General features: G+C 38.4%; 1 long non-coding RNA gene across 1 annotated transcript; it reads left to right on the plus strand.

The window, feature by feature from the left end:
- Positions 1–546: 546 nt before the first annotated feature.
- On the plus strand, positions 547–7903 carry LOC149128710 (uncharacterized). Its single transcript, XR_016223237.1, has 3 exons — positions 547–741; positions 6215–6322; positions 7782–7903. It is a non-coding gene; the product is annotated as an uncharacterized LOC149128710 (long non-coding RNA).
- Positions 7904–18472: the final 10569 nt, after the last annotated feature.

Consider the following 18472-nt stretch of genomic DNA (forward strand, 5'->3'; position numbering starts at 1 on the left):
AAAAAAAAAAATCAAACTGAGGGGCTGCTCCAATATCAAGGGACTCCTCCAATTTCCATAGTGAAAAAGAAGTGCAGCTCTGTCCTGACCTGCAACCAGAAGCCTAGGAGAAATAGACTCATTGCAAAACTTGGGACGGAAATAGTGCATCACTGTATTGCATCCCAGTGACTATGTGGTTTGTGAAACATATGTGTTCAACTGAAAGAAGGAAAATGTTAACATTTCTTCTTACAATGATGCAATTTCTATTGTCTTTCCTATTGACTCTGAAGAATGTGATCTTGTAATTGTAACTGTATTTAAACATAGCTCACAATTGTGAGTATGTGAAGGGAAGTATCTAAATTATCACCCTGTCCTCCCCAATCCCCAAAGGGCCCAGCATAATGATCTGAACACATCAGAACCTCTATACCTCTTTATTGAAGTGAAAAGCAAAATATTCAAAATAAGATTGAAATCATATTGGCCAGTTCTGAGAACAGTTCCAAATGTAAGCATAGCTTTTTCTTTGTACATGATGAAAAAATATTATGCTTACAGAATCTTGGAGTCATCAGGGAGTCCTATGAATCTGCCAAGGAAGTGAAGATTACCTGAGAAGGTTTGTCATCAGAACCAAGACACAGGAAATCATGGCCCCTCGTGCTTTCTAGCCTGGAATTGTTCCAGTTGAAATGCAAGCTCATCCACCCTGTGTGACTAAAGGTATTAAAAGTGATGAAGAATATGGACAGGGTAAGCCATGATTCATTGCTCAGTGAGTTGAAGCTCTAATCCTAACTATGCACAAATCTTAGTATCTAATTATTATTATTTAAAAAGTGTGATCTGTAGATGTTTTAACATACCTTCAGAACGACTGATTCAAATATCTTCCTTTATCTTCCTAAGACTTTTCACTCTTGAGCTCACAACTCAATAACAGTAATAATTCTATATAAATGAAATAATTGAAATTAATCAGGCAATACTTTTTTAATACTGTTATATTTATATATAGTGAACAGTTTTGACGGAATCTAATTATACAATGGCTTCTCTGACAATGAGAGAATATGTTACTATGGATAAATCAAAGCATCAGAGAGCATTGAAATGAGAAACACAAGGATAAAGCTGAGAATCAGTACAGATCCAAGGTTATAGTAAAAGTTTCTAAAACATCTACAGAATTTTGTGAGAGCGCACATTATAGAACGTGTTGCAAATCTGGAAATCTAGATAGATGACTCTCTGCAGAAAACATTTCCGTTTAACTGCTATTCCAAATGAACTGTGTTGTTCAGAATAGGACAGCCTACATTGTGATAACAAAATAAATACTAACATCTCACTAGCTTGTCATATAAAACTTTATTTCTTATTCCCCTAGTGTCAGCTGTGAATTCATAGCTTTCTGGAGCAGTTCTTTTCACAGTGGTAGCACAGGTATCTAAGCTATTTCTCTCTGGTAACTCCTCCAACAGTAATTTTTGATTTAAGGGTAGCTGTGCTGGGAGAGAGCCAGCTGAGAATTTCTCTGAACTCATTGGTGAGGTTCAGCGCTGGCAAGTGTTTGGCACAGTGGTTGAGACCCTGCTGGGGATGCCTGCATCCAGTCTCCTAGTGCCTTTTGAGCTCTGGTGCCCTGTCCAGCTTCCTGCTAATGTACAATCTGGGAAGCAGAAGATGATGGCTCAAGCACTTGCATCCTGGCCATCCATGCGAAAGAACCTGATTGAATTCCTGGCCCTGGCGTTGGCCTGGCCCATTGGAGGGAGTGAACCATTAGTTTTAATATCTTTCTTTCAAAAAAAAAAGTCAATAAATAAATACATTTAAAATGTAGGCAATAAAATGGCAAACAGAATGAAGAATAGACCTCAGATGTCACAAAATACTCCATGTACTTTCCTACATCTCCTTGTCTCCATGTAGTTAGTTGGGACAACAATGTGACTACTCTGGTTGATGGGCTATGAATAGCAATGCTGTTTCACTTCTGGGAGGAGATATTTAACAGCTAAGGTGAGTTCTTCAAGCTTTCTATCCCTTTGCCATGGAGACTGCTGTTCCAAATGGTAGAACTTGAAGATTAAAAGGAAAAAAAAAGAAAGGACTCAGGTCCCCACATGACTGTTTGGAATGAAATTGTCTTCGAGAGCTACTGGATGGATAAGTGATTTTGTATAGTCAAGAAGGGGGTGAGGTTGAGTTCACTAAGCCTGGAGATCAGCTTTGTTTTCACAGAATGAATTAGCCTATCTTCACTGATACCATCATGGAGGTGAATACTTCAGCATAAAGTTTTTTGTAGAGAAAGACCTGAGAACACAAGTTGTCTAAAATCTTATTGTTGAAAAATTCAAGAATATTATGTAAATAGGAAGAGTTATGTGGCTGTAAATGTGTCTACCCAGTTTGGAAGTAGCAGTACAATTTAAACATAATATTTCATTCTCTCAGGAACAGAATTGATCATTTTCTTCACGCTTTATTCAGGATCTATAAAGACCTTACTGAAGTTGTTTTTACTCTCATAATCAATAGATGTTTTCATAATAGGCTTGAGCGGTCATTTCCTCTCAGTAAATATTTTACTAAAATATATTTATTGTATATGTATATTGTATATGTAAGATACATAAACTGTACAGTGTATGTCACATATATATGCATGCATATATTCTGCCATACAGAAAATAATGTTTTCCAAATTTTTTAATGGAGCATGATATAGATCCCACGGATTGTTGTTCATAATCTCACTCCCTACATAAAAGACATCGTTAATATCGGTTAACATTTGCTTCAGATGTGTTTACAAATATTCAGAAGTAGAAAGAGCTTGACCCTTTCTAAACTTGGCAACAATTCATGTTAGATATTCCTAGAAAAAGCAAACCTATAAAGCAACTTTAAAATACCTGCTGTTTTTAGTTTAAATTTAAGTTATGCGTAGTTTGAAATTACACAAGGGAGATGGAAATTTTGGCCTGTGGGAGTGAGGTACCTCATGATTGGGAACAATGCAGTTAGAGAAGCCATGAATGTACATTTGTGATTTTGCTTTGAGTCTTGAGTCCTTCAGTCTCAGCCAAGGCGCATGCAGTCAGATTCATGACTCAAAAAGCCACGTTTTCCTTCCCATATAATGAATCAGAGGGAATGTGCAGTTAGGTAGGGCTAAGCATATATTAGCAGAGAGAGATGATGAGCTTTCAAACGCTCTCCTTCAAAACCATTAACAGGAAACAAAACTTCCAAGTGCTACGATAAACGTATAGGACCATTACACACCCAGGAATGTTCAACACTGAGAGCAATCTAACTCTTAAGACATGCCTTCACAGAAGAATATGGAAAATCAGAGTCATGCTATGAAGTGTTTGATAATCAGGATACACTCTCCCTTGTTTATATTTCTTTAGAAGTGACTTTTAAATATATTAGATTTTAAAATATATTATCTTTTGTTATGGTACAATAAAAAGTGATAATTGAGTTGAGTAGTAAGAGCTTCTCATACCAAGAGAATTTTTTCTTGTCCCCATTGTTTGGGGCTTGGTTGTTCATCCTGGAGTAATGAGTGATGTAGCAAATGGTAAGAATTTTACGATTAAACCACCTGACTGATTCTCACTGCTCTCAAATAGGAATTATTTGTAGAAAAGAAAGTGTGAAAGAACAAGAACAAGAGAGACAAGTGATGACTGGGCTGCGTTGAAAGAAGTAATTGGGAACCAAGGGAGGTTATAGGATCCAAGATGATTGTTTCTGGGGGAAATGAAGGCCGAGTAAAGAGAAATTTTAAAATTGAATTGTGTTAAGAATGGAAGACTTCTGGAAACAATTCATAAAGATTTAATAATCTCCCTCCCTCTCTCTCCCCCATGGATTATTTTTTTCTTTTTTTTTTATTTATTTTTTTTATTTTTTTGACAGGCAGAGTGGACAGTGAGAGAGAGACAGAGAGAAAGGTCTTCCTTTTGCCGTTGGTTCACCCTCCAATGGCCGCCGCGGCCAGCGCGCTGCGGCCGGCGCACTGCGCTGATCCGATGGCAGGAGCCAGGAGCCAGGTGCTTTTCCTGGTCTCCCATGGGGTGCAGGGCCCAAGCACGTGGGCCATCCTCCACTGCACTCCCTGGCCACAGCAGAGAGCTGGCCTGGAAGAGGGGCAACCGGGACAGAATCCAGCGCCCCGACCGGGACTAGAACCCAGTGTGCCGGCGCCGCTAGGCATGGATTATTTTTTTCTGAAAGTAATAAAATGCTGAAATGGGTCAAGGACTGCCCAGCTTTCTAAATTATTCTGATTTTTCAGAAAGTATTTTAATTTTAAATAAAAATATAATCAGGCATCATTATGCTGTATCATGTCAATAGGGAAACCAAATAGATAATGGTGGGTTAACCTGGTCATTCATTCATAAATTTTCTTTCCTTTTTTTTTTTTTTTATTTTTTTGACAGGCAGAGTGGACAGTGAGAGAGAGAGACAGAGAGAAAGGTCTTCCTTTGCCATTGGTTCACCCTCCAATGGCCGCTGCGGCCGGCGCACCGCGCTGATCAGAAACCAGGAGCCAGGTACTTCCTCCTGGTCTCCCATGCAGGTGCAGGGCCCAAGAACCTGGGCCATCCTCCACTGCACTCCCTGGCCACAGCAGAGAGCTGGCCTGGAAGAGGGGACAGAATCCGGTACCCCGACCGGGACTAGAACCTGGTGTGCTGGCGCCGCAGGCAGAGGATTAGCCTAGTGAGCCGTGGCACTGGCCCATAAATTTTCAAAATAGCAAGATCAGGTCAGTTGAAGAATGCGTCCACTTATATATAACATACAATATGTCTGACATGAGTTTAATGATAGAAGGATGCTTTCTTTATGGAACAAGAAACACAAAAGTAGATCTATGTTGGCATTTGTTTAGCAGCTCAATAGTCAGTCCCAGCATTATGTTGCTTTTTCCCTTTTCATGGTTGAAAAAGAGTCTTCTATTTTACAATGTCAGGGCCTTGAGATGCAAGAATTAGCTTGAGCTCAGAGCCCAGGGAAGCAGGGTGGCCCTGAGAAGAAGGCTTGGAGAAGACAGCAGAAAGCTATTGTGTGATTCAATGTCACTTATTCAAGTTTTATGTTTAGGAGTGTCCCATAGTGGCTATCTTATTGAATTGTTATGATTTTCCTGTCCATATCCTCAATTCTCGGATATTGGCAATAATCTGGCTACTATCATGTTGAAATCAGAGTTGGGGAATAAGGAGGTACCTGGTTCCTACAGCATAATTTATCCTTTCCAACCACTCTTTTCTGAAAATAAATTCTTTTCACAAACTAGTATTTATATAAGCCATTTGGCATGTCTTATACCACTTACAAATCAGACTTTTTAAATCTTGAAATAGGCTTTTTTTAAAGAAAAAAAAGATTCATTTTATTTATTTGAAAGGTAGAGTGACAGAGAGAGGAAGCGAGACAGAGAAAGAAATCTTCATCTACTGGTTCACTCCTCAAATGATTATGAGAGCCAGGACTCAGGCTGAAGCCAAGACCTGGGGCTCCATTTGGGTCTCCCATGTGGGTGACAGGGGCCTAAATACTTGGACCACCATCAGATACTTTCCCAGGTATGTTAGCAGGGAGCTAGATCAGAAGCAGAGCAGTCAGGACTCCAAACATCACTCTGGTTTGGGAAGATGACATCGCAGGCTGCTATAGCTTAGAAACAGAGCAAAGTTTGTATAATGAAGGACTTTATTGGCAATTTGTAGCAGATCGTATACTCACATTTTATAATCTCCAAGTTTCTAAAGGCAGCAAAAAGTGGAAGATCTATTAGTCCAGGTGGAACTTTGTGTCATAACTCAAATCGTTTATTTTCCTACCTAGATAACAGAAATTTGAAAATTTAAGAGGTTTCTCACAGAACAAAGTCAACATATTCAGGCATGTGTGAAATAGTACAATGGATTCTCGTCTCCAGCTTTCTTAATTTTGAGCAACGTCACTGTTTTTTATTTGGTGTTCTGCCCCTGTTCAACGGGAATGAGCATTTTTCATCTGGGACTCTAACTTTCTGGGACATAGTGAGATAAGAGAATTTTTAATCTTTCTCGCTGTGTGGGATTTATTTCCACATCTTCACTTAGGGTTGTTTTCTGGGTAGCCCTTGATCCCTTCCAGATACATTCCTATGTATGTTCTCACTTGAGTTTACTTGTCTCTTTTGAAGTTGAAGGCTTGGGAGTGCCTCAGATGGATAGATTTGGCATTAACAGAAAGCTGAGTTTTTTCAGCTGGCTCATCAGATGGAAAGAAAAGAACACAACTGTGGAAAAAGGTACATTATTACACAACATGTAAATATTTTTATTAACTTGTAGAACAAGTTTGTTAAAACACACCCCAAACCAAAATAAATGACTTACAAATAGCTTATTCTTCCTACTAACTCTAGCACAATAAAGAATGTGTTTCTGCTTCCTTATCGTAACAGCGCATATTCAAAAAGCAGTTTTTTGTACTACATTGAAAAATTGAGAGGTGGTAAGAATTGTTAACTAAATCCTATAATAATAGGAATAATCTGATGTAAAGAGGTGTTCTACTGATATATATTTAGCTGGCTAAATAAACTTTTTCTAAAATATGCATATTCTTTTACCTTCATGAATAATAATTATGAGGACGATAACAACAGCTACTTTTGTTTAATGGTTAAGTAAATATCTGGCAACTTAAATAAATTTTAATTTTACATCAGTCCATTAAGTCCCCACACCAACTGTTAGCAAGGGCTATTGCAAACGACGCAAATGTGTCCTGTGAGGGCTAATTGTTTGGCTAAGGTAAAATTGATTGAATGTTGTAGTACTAAGAATGGAACTCAGGTTTTTAATACTTCAAATTGTTTATTTGACCACTATTATTTTTTTCTTCTCAACCTTTAGGATGTATTCTATGAAAATAGTGAAAAATATTAAATGTATACATTTGCTTATTAAAGTATTATTTATAATACAAAAATTTAAAGTCATTACACATGTAAAGAATCTATCAATAAGTGAAAATGCTCACGACAGGATATGGCAGTAAGAAATAACCTATGGGGACAGGCATTAGCCTGGCAGTTAAGGCACCTGTGTCCCACACTGGAGTATATTTGTTCAATTCCTTGCTCCAGTTTCCTTCTTTACTTCCCAGCCAATGCAGACCCTGGGAGGCAGTGGTAATGACCCATACCCCCTACATGGGAGAATGGACTGTGCCCCTGGCCCCTGGCTGCCACTACAGCCCCACAGCTCCTCTTCAGCCACAGTAGCATTTCAGAAGTAAACTAGCAAATGGGAGCTCTCTGCCTATTTCTCAGATAAATAAATAATTAATTGTAAAAGGAAATAATATAAGCAATAAGCAGTATTTGAGTAGGTAATGGGCAATAATTTTCCAAAACTGTCTCATGCATTAGAATAAAAGGGAACACATTCCAGCTCATTTCATGAAGACAATATACCCTTAGTATCAGAACGTGACAAGAAAGATTACATAAAAAGAATACAGAGCAATGACTTTCCTGAACATTTGTCATTTATCAGATACTTATTTGAATGAGAGAAATCCTGAAGAAGAAGAAAAAATGCTAAAATGGGCAATATTAATTTGATTTGTAAATGTTTATAATTTACAGTAATTGAATATTTATTCTCCTTATATTTTTACATGTGATTCTCTGAAACTCAAAAAATATAATGGATTTCACTGTTTTGTGTATTTATTTTTATATGACTTTATATCAACAGTGGCCAGTGAAAACAAGTTGAGAGTCACAAATGAAGGTAACCAGCGACCAATCGAACTGAAAATCTTCCCTGCAAGGCAAGCCTACATCCCATATGCTGTGGCTGTGTCTTTCATCACCAAGGTAAAGTCATTCTCCATGAAAGAAATAGGCCAAGTAAACATTGTTAAAATTTTTAAAAAATTTAATTTACTTGAATAGAGATATTAAAAGTGAGTGAGCGAGCGAGCGAGCGATCTTCCATCTGCTCATTCACTCACTAATAGTCTGCCATAGTTGGAGCTGGACCAGGCCAAAGTTAGGAGCCTGGAACTCAATCTATGTCTCTCCCATATGGGTGACAGGGCCCCGAGTGCTGGAGCCCTCAACCTTTTCCTCCCAGGATGGGCATTAGCAAGAAGCTGGAATCAGAAGCGTAACCAGAACTCAACCCAGGCACTCTGATATGGGATACAGGCATCCCTAGCAGCCTCTTAACCACTGTGCCAAACACCCATATCCATATTTTAATTTGTCTTTGCTGATTTGTGTAGAAGCAAATGCATAGGAATGTATACATATTTTTTAAGAACACAGGTAATTCTTTAACATTTACCAATCGAGTTAAGTGACATATAAACAGTACTATAAAATTCATTTCAAAAACCCATGTGGATAATACTAATAAAAACAGGAGTAAGCTCTTACAAATTTTTTTTTAAGATTTCATTTTATTTATTTGAAAGACAGAGTTACAGAGAGAGACATAGACAGAGGTTGGTTTTTCATCTGCTGGTTCACTCCCCAACTGGCCCCAACAGCCAGAGCTGACTCGATCCAAAGCCAGGAGCCAGGAGCTTCTTCCACATCTCCCATGTGGGTACAGAGGGCTCAAGGACTTGGGCCATCCTCCACTGCTTTCCCAAGTGTATTAGCAGGGAGCTGGATGGGAAGTAGAGCAGCCAGGACTCAAACCAGCGTCCATATAGGATGCTGGGGCTGCAGGCCACGGGCACCACAGTACTGGCCCCTCTTGCAAATATTTGATAAATATGAAAAAGCAAGCTCGCTAATAAAGGTTCATTCCATTGAAGACTACAGACCAGACTTATGCTACTCTAATTATTCCTAAAATACCAGATGAATGACAATTGGTTGAAAAATTATGAATTTTTCCAACCTAGTAAATCCTTCCTTTATAAGCAAAGAATCTTCATTCCTTGAAATTTTTAATATATAATTAAAGCAGGGGCTGGCACTGTGGCATAGTAGGCTAAGCCTCTGCCTGCAGAGCGGGTATCCCATATGGGCACTTGTCCTATTCCTGGCTGTTCCTCTTCTGATCCAGCTCTCTGCTATGACCTGGGAAAACAGTAGAAGGTGGTCCAAGTGCTAGGGCCCCTGCACCCACGTGGGAGACCTGGAAGAAGTTTCTGGCTCTTGGCTTCTAACTGGCCCAGCCCTGAGGTTGCAGCCATTTAGGGAATGACCCAGAAGATGGAAAAGCTTTCTCTCTCTCCTTCCCTCTCTCTGTCTATAACTCTGCCTCTCGAATAAATAAATAAAATCTTTAAAAAATTAATAGGCAAAAATGTATCTGAAAAATCGTTGAATAATGACTCACATTCCTCAATGTTTTGCTTACCTTTCTTATCTCAAATAAGAATTTTATCACTGAGCTACTTGCATTGCAATACTAAGTTTAATCACAGCTAAAGAATAAAGTCCTAGATCCAGTTGTAAAATAATGCATCATTTCCAAGATAGCTGTGGACCAAGTCAGCAGATTCTTTGCCACTTCAATGCTAAATAGTGTTGCCAGGGAGCTTGGTTTGGTCACACATATGGCCATAAATATTTGTTTTGATTGATGTGGGAAGTCCTGGGAAGCTTTACCAGAGAGGCCTTCTTTGCCATAACAATTCTCCCACTCATTGCTTTTATCAAACAAGCACAATTTTTCGAGAGTTTCCATGGGAAATCATTAGGCATCAACTTTACAGTCCTGGTTTGGCTCCTTGTGGCTCCTTTTTGTTTCTTGATATTAAAATATTTAGGTATGGTATTTGGCCTAGTGGTTAAGACTGTCCTTTGGATATTGGATATTGGAATGTCTGGATCTGGATCCTGGCTCCACTTCTGATTCCAGTTTCTTGCTAATGCACACACTAGGAGGCAGCAGATGCTGGCTCAAGTGTTTGGGTCTTACCCTGGCGTAGCCTCAGATGTTATAGGCATTTGGGTAGCAAATTAGCAGATAAGAATGTTTGACTAGAATGTCCAAGAATCTTATTGGAATGAAGTCTATATAAGTTCCATTTTTTTCCAATTTAATTTCAAATGGCCATTCATTATATATTATAAGACTTGGCTAAAACAAATCTTGTATATGTTGAAGGACTCTGATTATAGATAACAACACATCTTTTTTGTTTTGTGCTACATTATGGGAGTATATTTAATTCAGTGGATGAAAATCTTATTCATAATAAAAATAGCAGTGCTATATTTTCTCATTGCTGAGTTACCTTTTCTTTTCCTCATTTTCAATTTTTGAAATTGGGATATAGTGTGTAATTGATATACATTTTATTTTTGTATATTTTTATTATTTTTTTTACTTATAAAGTGAAACAAATTTCATGTATCTCAGACATATAGTTTTAAGAACATAATGATGCTTCCCACCTCACCCTCCCTCCTTCCCTCATTCCCACACTTCCTTCTACTTCCTTTATTATTTTTCTTTTAAGTTTTGTGATAATATACTTATTTTCTTTGATAACAAGTTTTATCATTAGCTGAAGAAACACTTAAGGAAACAAGCAATGGATTTGGGCACTCAGGCTTATCTAAAACTTATGGGACATAAGCATCCTCCACTCAATACACTAAGACGAAGTAAATCTTTGAGAACAAGTTGTACTATTAACTCACGTGATACGACTCTTTGAGGACAGAGGTCCTGCATGGGAAGTTAGTGCACAGTGACTCCTATTGTTAATTTAACAATTAACACTCTTACGTATGATGTCAGTGATCACCCCAGGCTCTTGACATGAGCTGCCTAGGCTATGGAAGCCTTTTGAATCCACAAACTCCTTCAGGATATACATATTTAATACAGATCATGAACTAGTTGATTTCTTTATCACATAGGAAGTAAGGCATTAACTAAGCATTTAGGATGGGTTAGATGCCATCGTACCTATGACAAGAGTATGAAGTGAGGCAAATTATACATAAACCAATTTCTGCAAGGAGACACATTAGTAACTAAAACTGAAAAGCAAAACCCTTGAAATAGGAAATACTTCTTTTCTTTTTTTTATTTATTTTTTTATTTTTTGACAGGCAGAGTGGACAGTGAGAGGGAGAGACAGAGAGAAAGGTCTTCCTTTGCCGTTGGTTCACCCTCCAATGGCCGCCGCGGCTGGCGCGCTGCGGCCGGTGCACCGCGCTGATCCGATGGCAGGAGCCAGGAGCCAGGTGCTTTTCCTGGTCTCCCATGGGGTGCAGGGCCCAAGCACCTGGGCCATCCTCCACTGCACTCCCTGGCCACAGCAGAGAGCTGGCCTGGAAGAGGGGCAACCGGGACAGAATCCAGCGCCCCAACCGGGACTAGAACCTGGTGTGCCGGCGCTGCTAGGCGGAGGATTAGCCTAGTGAGCCACGGCGCCGGCGGAAATACTTATTTTCATAAGTTTGTTGAACAGCCCATTGGTTCAAAGGAAACACTCAAGGCAGAAGATTTTAGCAGTTTTGTTCCTGGAGACAGTCTGAATCTAGTGTAGCACCTGGCATGTCACGGAGCCTCAGGAAACAAATGAGGAGTGAGCATCTGGGCTGCTCCCAGAAAAATTGGAGTCAACTTAGACAATAACAGCAGATCTAATCAAAGTCATTATTTTGTATCAGGCCTATTTAAAGGTGACTTATCCATTTCATCTCACACTTCGCAGCTCGGTGAAATGGGTGCTGTGTCCACTTCCCTTTTGTAGGTGGGTGCACAGAGGCGTTCAACAAGCTGCACAAGGCCCCACAGTGAGCAAGTACAGAAAACGGAATTTGTACTCAAGCCATCTGGCTCTGGGCTCTGTGCTCTTAAACAACGTGCTGCTCTGCTTCTGCCGGATGTTGGGAATCTTAGACATCACCAAATGCAAACCTCACCTGGGACCCCGAAGTGTTGCGGACAGAATCTGTTAGCTACTGCTGCTTTTGGCAGTTCAGTCTTGCACCACTGCCTGCTCTGTATCATTCCCCAGTCAAGGGAGAGTCCAACAATTCCATCACAGGGTGGGGTAGAGATTAGGTGTTTTTGTAGTTTTAAATAAATAACAGCATTAACATAGTATTTAATTATGCTTAAAGAACTGGTCATTTAGCCTGCTTGACGTGATATGGGTAAGATTAAGCAAGAGCTGTGGAACAAAATCAAAATGATGTTAATTTGGAGATTACAAGACTTGGACTCCACCTATAATATACAAAATCGAAGTATAAAAATTGTGCAGATAGTATGAATTTTTTAGATTAATTCATTAAACACAACAATGAGTCTTTAGCAATTGCATACAAACAAAACTATGTATGAATGACCACATATAAACAAGGCCTATGATTTCATTTCACATGTTTCTTGCTAAATGTATACTATATACAATTTCCAAGAATTAGATGAAATTATTTAGTAATTTACCTTCTATTTCGATTCTGGAATATTGATGAATAGGACCCATTTAGCTTTTGAATTACATACATGAGTGATAATCTTGATTAATAAAAGGTTTAGATTTAAGATGTCTTTCCTGATAACCCAAAATGCAAACACGAGACACTTTAATTGTCTTACTCATGATAGTAAATGCAGAATCAACATCATTAACGAGGTCTCTGTGGTGATACGTGGACAGATTTTGTTTAATGTTCCCTAGTTAGCTTCTTGATGAACGAACCTCTTGACTTCTGTGGGTTTTCCAATATTCCAAAGACATGACAGGACCATTGGCTTTCTCAGGCTTCCAGAACATTTTGCTTTAGGGCTTACCTGACTCAGAGCAAAAGAGCGAGTTCTTTCTCAGACTCCCAGAGATAATAACAGACCCTTTGAATGACATCAACACCTTGAGCGTGAGGTGACTGCTATGAAACTGAGCAAGCTTCATTTGCAAATGCTCACATGGGAATGAAGAAAAGAGAATGATCCCATATTCCTGGCATGTACTTGAGATTGGGTGACACCTGTAACTACATGGGAATTAGTCAAAAGACCAAGGCTTAAACGTCAAGTTAACCAATTATTAGGACTGTGAACCTAAAGAAGTCTTCTACAGTCTTTAAATAGTGATTTCCTCACCTATAAAATTAGAACAATGGGACTATTGGTAAAGATTGTGGTTAAGAATAAAATAATGTCTGATAAATGTTTAACAAAAATGTCTGTTTATAGTAGAGGATAAAAAATTGAGATGGACTCAGGAAACACTGAGATATATTTTGAAAAACTAGTTTATAGCCTTATGAGCTTTTCTTATACTTTTAATTTTTTCTATTTTTCTACAATATTTTACAGATGACAGACGACTTGTACCAAGTACAACAAAAGCACAAACAGATAACCAAGAAAATAGAGTTTATGAGGAAAGAAAAGGTGAAAGAGATAAAATTTTTCTACCATACTAATGTTATAGTGCTAATAATTTACTATTGCTAGTAATTTACCATTGATGCAATTTATAATGTATCATTATTACCAATGTTCTATTAAAAATGATATGAATAATAGTGAGTCTTGTGTTTTTTTTTTTTTTAAGTAAGCTTTATTTGTGTGGTTGAGCACGTGACATATTTAACAGTCAAAGTACCATTGACCTGTGAGCCCTCAGTTTGCACCTCATGGTGTAGTGTCAGGTGACAGCTCCCCCTGCTGGCCAAGAGTGTAATTGAAACTGCCTCTAAAGCATAATACTATAAACACCTAGTTTGCTGATCTAAAGGTGGGAAGACATCTAGACACACACAAAACTATACTTATTCACACTTTCACTCCTGTCACACACACATAGGCTTCACAAATCCTGAAGAAATAAGAAAGACATGATGCATCTGAAAGCTATCTTCTTGCATATAACATTAGTGCAAATCAGGCAGGCTATACTACTAGTTTTTCAAAATATATCTCAATCTACATGCAAGGTTCCAAGACTGTATTTTAATGTTATCAAATCATGAGGTTTTCAGGAATAAATGTGTGCATTAATTTTCATGTAACTGAATTTTTTCCATAGTACTTTTTTTCTGTCAGATTTGTCTTAATTTCTTGAGCTGTAAACTAGTATTTATTAATCTTTACTTTTAGCCACACAGAATATTCAATATGAGGGACACAGCAATGAATCAACCAAATGCAATCCCTACCTTCATAAAGATTACTTTCTAATGTGGAAAAATAATGAATGTTCAATTAACCCCTATTGAGTCTCTGAATTCCTCAGTGTACAAACCATGTCAAATAACTCACAGTGACTTTTAATCATGTCCTCATTGACATGTACAAATGTGTATTTTTATTTTCTATTACCTACCGCAGTTGGGATATTAGTAAATCTGTGGATTTATTACAAATGTTTTAAAACAAGTACCAAAAGGCTAGTAGATAGAAGTACTATGGAAAGTCAGACTTTGTGAAGAGAATACTGTGAAAATCAGTGGTAAGTGACAGGGAAGTCAATGATAGACATGCCTATGTGGAATGTGGTGTTTCTAAGACCTTGATTCTTTTCTAATCACCCGAAATATGATCCATCTCTATCATCAAACTTACCATTCTCCTCATTCACAGAGAATTATGGAGAAATACTAAATAAAGTGTGATGTGCAAAATCCCGCTAAGCTTTGAAAGAGCAGCAAAGATCACCAAAACAAAATTCCTATGTATAGAGCCTAGTGGGGGCTTGTGTTTAAGGTTACCTTCTGTTAAAGCTCTATTTTAAGCTACTCAGATTAGATTTTTGAAGCCAAAAGGTAACCTTTACAGGACTGATGTGTGCACTTTTATTTATTAAATCAAGAACTCCCTAGAGAATGCTATTGCGTTTTCATTTACTTTGAGGTGGTTATTTATCATCTTTGGGCTGAAAAGTGACTTTGCTGGCCATGCTCAAGTACATGGGAGGTATGAACCTCAGAAGTACAGCTGAACTTGTTTGTAGCAAGAACACATTAGGAAATGTGTGTCCTCAACAGTTCCAGCCAGCCCTCCCTCTTTGGAGGATCTGCATCCACAGATTCAACCAAGTGCAAATAGAAAATATCCAAAAACTGCATTTTTGCTGAAAATATACACTTTTTCTCATCATTATTCCCTAAGCAATACAATATAACAATTTTTACATAGTATTTGCATTGTATTAGGTATTATAAGTAGTCTACAGATGATTTCAAGTATATGGGAGAATGTGCACAATCTGTATGTGCAAATAGTAATTGTGCAGAAGGGATTTGAGCATCCATGTATTTTGGTCTCCCACGTTGCTCTCGGAACCAATCTCCCATTGACAATAGGGAATAACTATGCTGTATTTCTCTAATATATAGGGTTAGTTAAATACCACAATTAGTAAGGAATAGAAATTGATAGACGATGCCGTTTTAGTCATGCTGTAAGCTTTATTCTGTCTCTACAGAGTGACCATGACAGGAAAATGCAGAAACTCAGGAGAGTGTTTGAAGCATATCACAACAAAGTAGTAGAGAAGAATGAACACTGGAAAGGTACAGTGGAGGTAATGTTGAAATATAAACCGTCTCCCAAAAACAGAAGCTCTCTGTGAGATAACAAATGGGCCCACAGAGGGCAGATGCTTGGCCTCGGAATTAATCCCCTATCAGTTTCCTGCTAATGCACACCCTGGGAGAGAGGTGACTCAAGTTGTTGGGTCCCTGCGGCCCTTGTGCAATATCAGGAATGAGTTCAGTGGGCATTGTGGGGACAAGCCAGCTGATGAGAACTCTCTTTCTCTGTTTCTCCATTGCTAAAGCAAATAGGTTCAAAGAATTTTTTAAATAGGCCCACAGATGGAAAATGAACTCCCTTCATTGCCGTTGTATTGCCCGATTACTTTTCCTCTTCCCTTTGCTATTTCCATTCTCCGTGGCAGAAAAGAAATGATTCCGAAGTATTTGCAGCAATAGTGTGGGGTAGCACACGCAATAGATGAGTACAGGTTGGCAGTCAGTTTTCAGGAGCATTGTCTCAGTGCTAATAAATAATGTTTCAGAAAATTGCCAGCTATTATCACATTTTTTCCTCATTTGTAGAAAACAACTGTTTACTTGTATGTTTATATTTTAAAATATACCAAAACAGGGTTTTCTGAGTAACGTGTAGTAATCAGTGCCTTTTCAAATGTCATCGTTGATATTTGGTTTACTAGAAGAAGAAGCAGGAGATTTTATAATCCTAACTCACTTCAGAATCTTCAAAGTCTGAGCCAATTCCATGTTTAAGACATTGGACCTACCCTAGAGAAACACAAGGGGAGATTTAATGTTAGGCTTGGGAGACTCTTACTGGACTAGTTCTTGATCATCTTACCTCAGTCAGTCTGGGAAGTGATACTCCTTACCTGCAATTTTTAATTTAAAGTACTTCTGTACAATTATAACATTAATAATGTACTTGACTAAAGAATAATATAATTTTACCCCTGAACAGCTTTCCAAATTTGAGTTTGGATGAGTGAAAGCTGTATTTGTCTTCCATCGTACCTGTAACAAATTACTGCGGAGATAGTGGCTTAGGACAACATAAACTTAGAGTCAGAGTTCTAAAGCTCACAAGTCCAAAACAGGTATCACAGGCAGAAATCAAGGTGCCAGCAGGATGCATTGCTTTATGAAGATCTCACAGAGGACTCATGTCCTCTCCTTTCCCAGTTTCTAAAGCTACCCATGTTGCTGGTTTGCGGCCATCTGCCTTCATCTTCATCTTCAGAGAGCCTATGATGTTTCTAACCCACCTCCATCATCACATCTACTTTGCTGATTCCCTTCCCCTCTCCCTTGCAGTTTCTAAGGACCCCTTTGATTACATTAGGACACCCACATCGTCAAGGTTAATTTCCTTAACTTAAGCTCAATTGATTAGCAACCTTTATTCTATCTGTAACTTAGGTTCACCCATGCCCTGTAGTCCAACAGATTCACAGGTTCGGGGGTTGGGACAAACAATGAGAGGACATTTTTGAATGGCCTTTTTCCAGCCTCCCACTGATACTTCAATACACAGCTCAGCCTCTCGATCCATACAGCAAAACCTGAGTTGAATCCTTAAAAAATTGCTTCCAGATCAGCTACCTGTTTGACCAAGAACTGCAATTGAATTTATTCTATTTTACCATGCAGATATGAATTTTAATATTTCATAGAAGTTCACTTAAAATGTTTAAGACCAAAATTGATTTTGCATTCTTTTTCTAACTTAAAATCAGTATATATAAGGATATAAATAGAGTTTCAGTTCTAAGAATTTTCTGTTCTTCCTGCACCTGCTTCTTGTAGGCTCTCATGAAGAGAAATTGTGAGCTTCTAGAAGAAAGCAGAAGCCTTCGTCAACAAGCAAGCCAAGAGAATGAAAAATGGGAAAGAGAAAAGGTAGGAAAAACGTGCATTTTCTCCTTCTTAGTTTGAATCCAGTAGAGTTCTAGTTAGAGGTGCTTCTTGTACCCTTGCTATGTCATGGCTCAAAGCTTTATTTCCAGGTTGTGTGAATCATGCTTACTCAGTTTTTGAAATATGTATTTTGCAGACTTGGCTTCTGGAAACTTGTACTCAGAAAATGAATATTCTACATATCCACCATTCTCTAAGTAAGTAATACTGCAGTTGCACTGCTGCTAACACATTTTATGTCCTTCGTATCTCTAGTAGTCTGTCTGTATTTGCCTTTATAGATGTATGGTTACACTCAGTTCATCTTGAATTCAGAGCAGCATCCACTCCTTCATTCAGCTTTTGGAAAGATGCCCAATTTGTTTTATTGGGTAAATTGCTTCCATTCACATACATGCCCATGAGTACACATGCACACACACACACACCACACACACACCCAGATGCATACACATGCCTTCTACCCACCAGAAACACCAGCAGAGAAAGCTCCAACCAGACAACCCTCTCTTGGATAACAGCTATAGATGTTAACAAAATACAACAAAAATCCATTAGATGGGCCTGGAGAATAAATAAAAATAAACGGAATCTGAAGGAGAGAATGTGGCCTGCAGCTGTTATGGAAAGTGAGGAGTAACTAAGGAATCCCAGAGAGCAGAGGATGATAGAATGGAAATCCGAACTGTGTTTCCAATTCTCCCAAGAGATCCCTGAACCAGAAATGTTTGAGGCAGAATCTAAACACCTTGGTTAAGATTCAGAGAGCTGGATAGAGTTTTTGAGCTACTACTTGCTGCAACTTAACCAAATTAATTGCTTCTTAAAGCACAAAAGTTCAAGCTTGCCCAGGAAATATAGCAAATTTGAGAGTCTCTGAAACACAATATCCACATGAAGAAGATATAATTTAAAGAACCAGGGACAGGTGTTTGGCACAGCAGTTAAGACTCTACTTGGGACAACTGAATCCCATATCGGAGTTCCTGGATTCAAGATCCTGCCTTCATTTCTAGTTCCAGCTTCCTGCTAGTGCAC

Source organism: Oryctolagus cuniculus, chromosome 1, assembly GCF_051225735.1.
Source record: "Oryctolagus cuniculus isolate XC-2025 breed Fujian yellow rabbit chromosome 1, ASM5122573v1, whole genome shotgun sequence".
NCBI lineage: Eukaryota > Metazoa > Chordata > Mammalia > Lagomorpha > Leporidae > Oryctolagus > Oryctolagus cuniculus.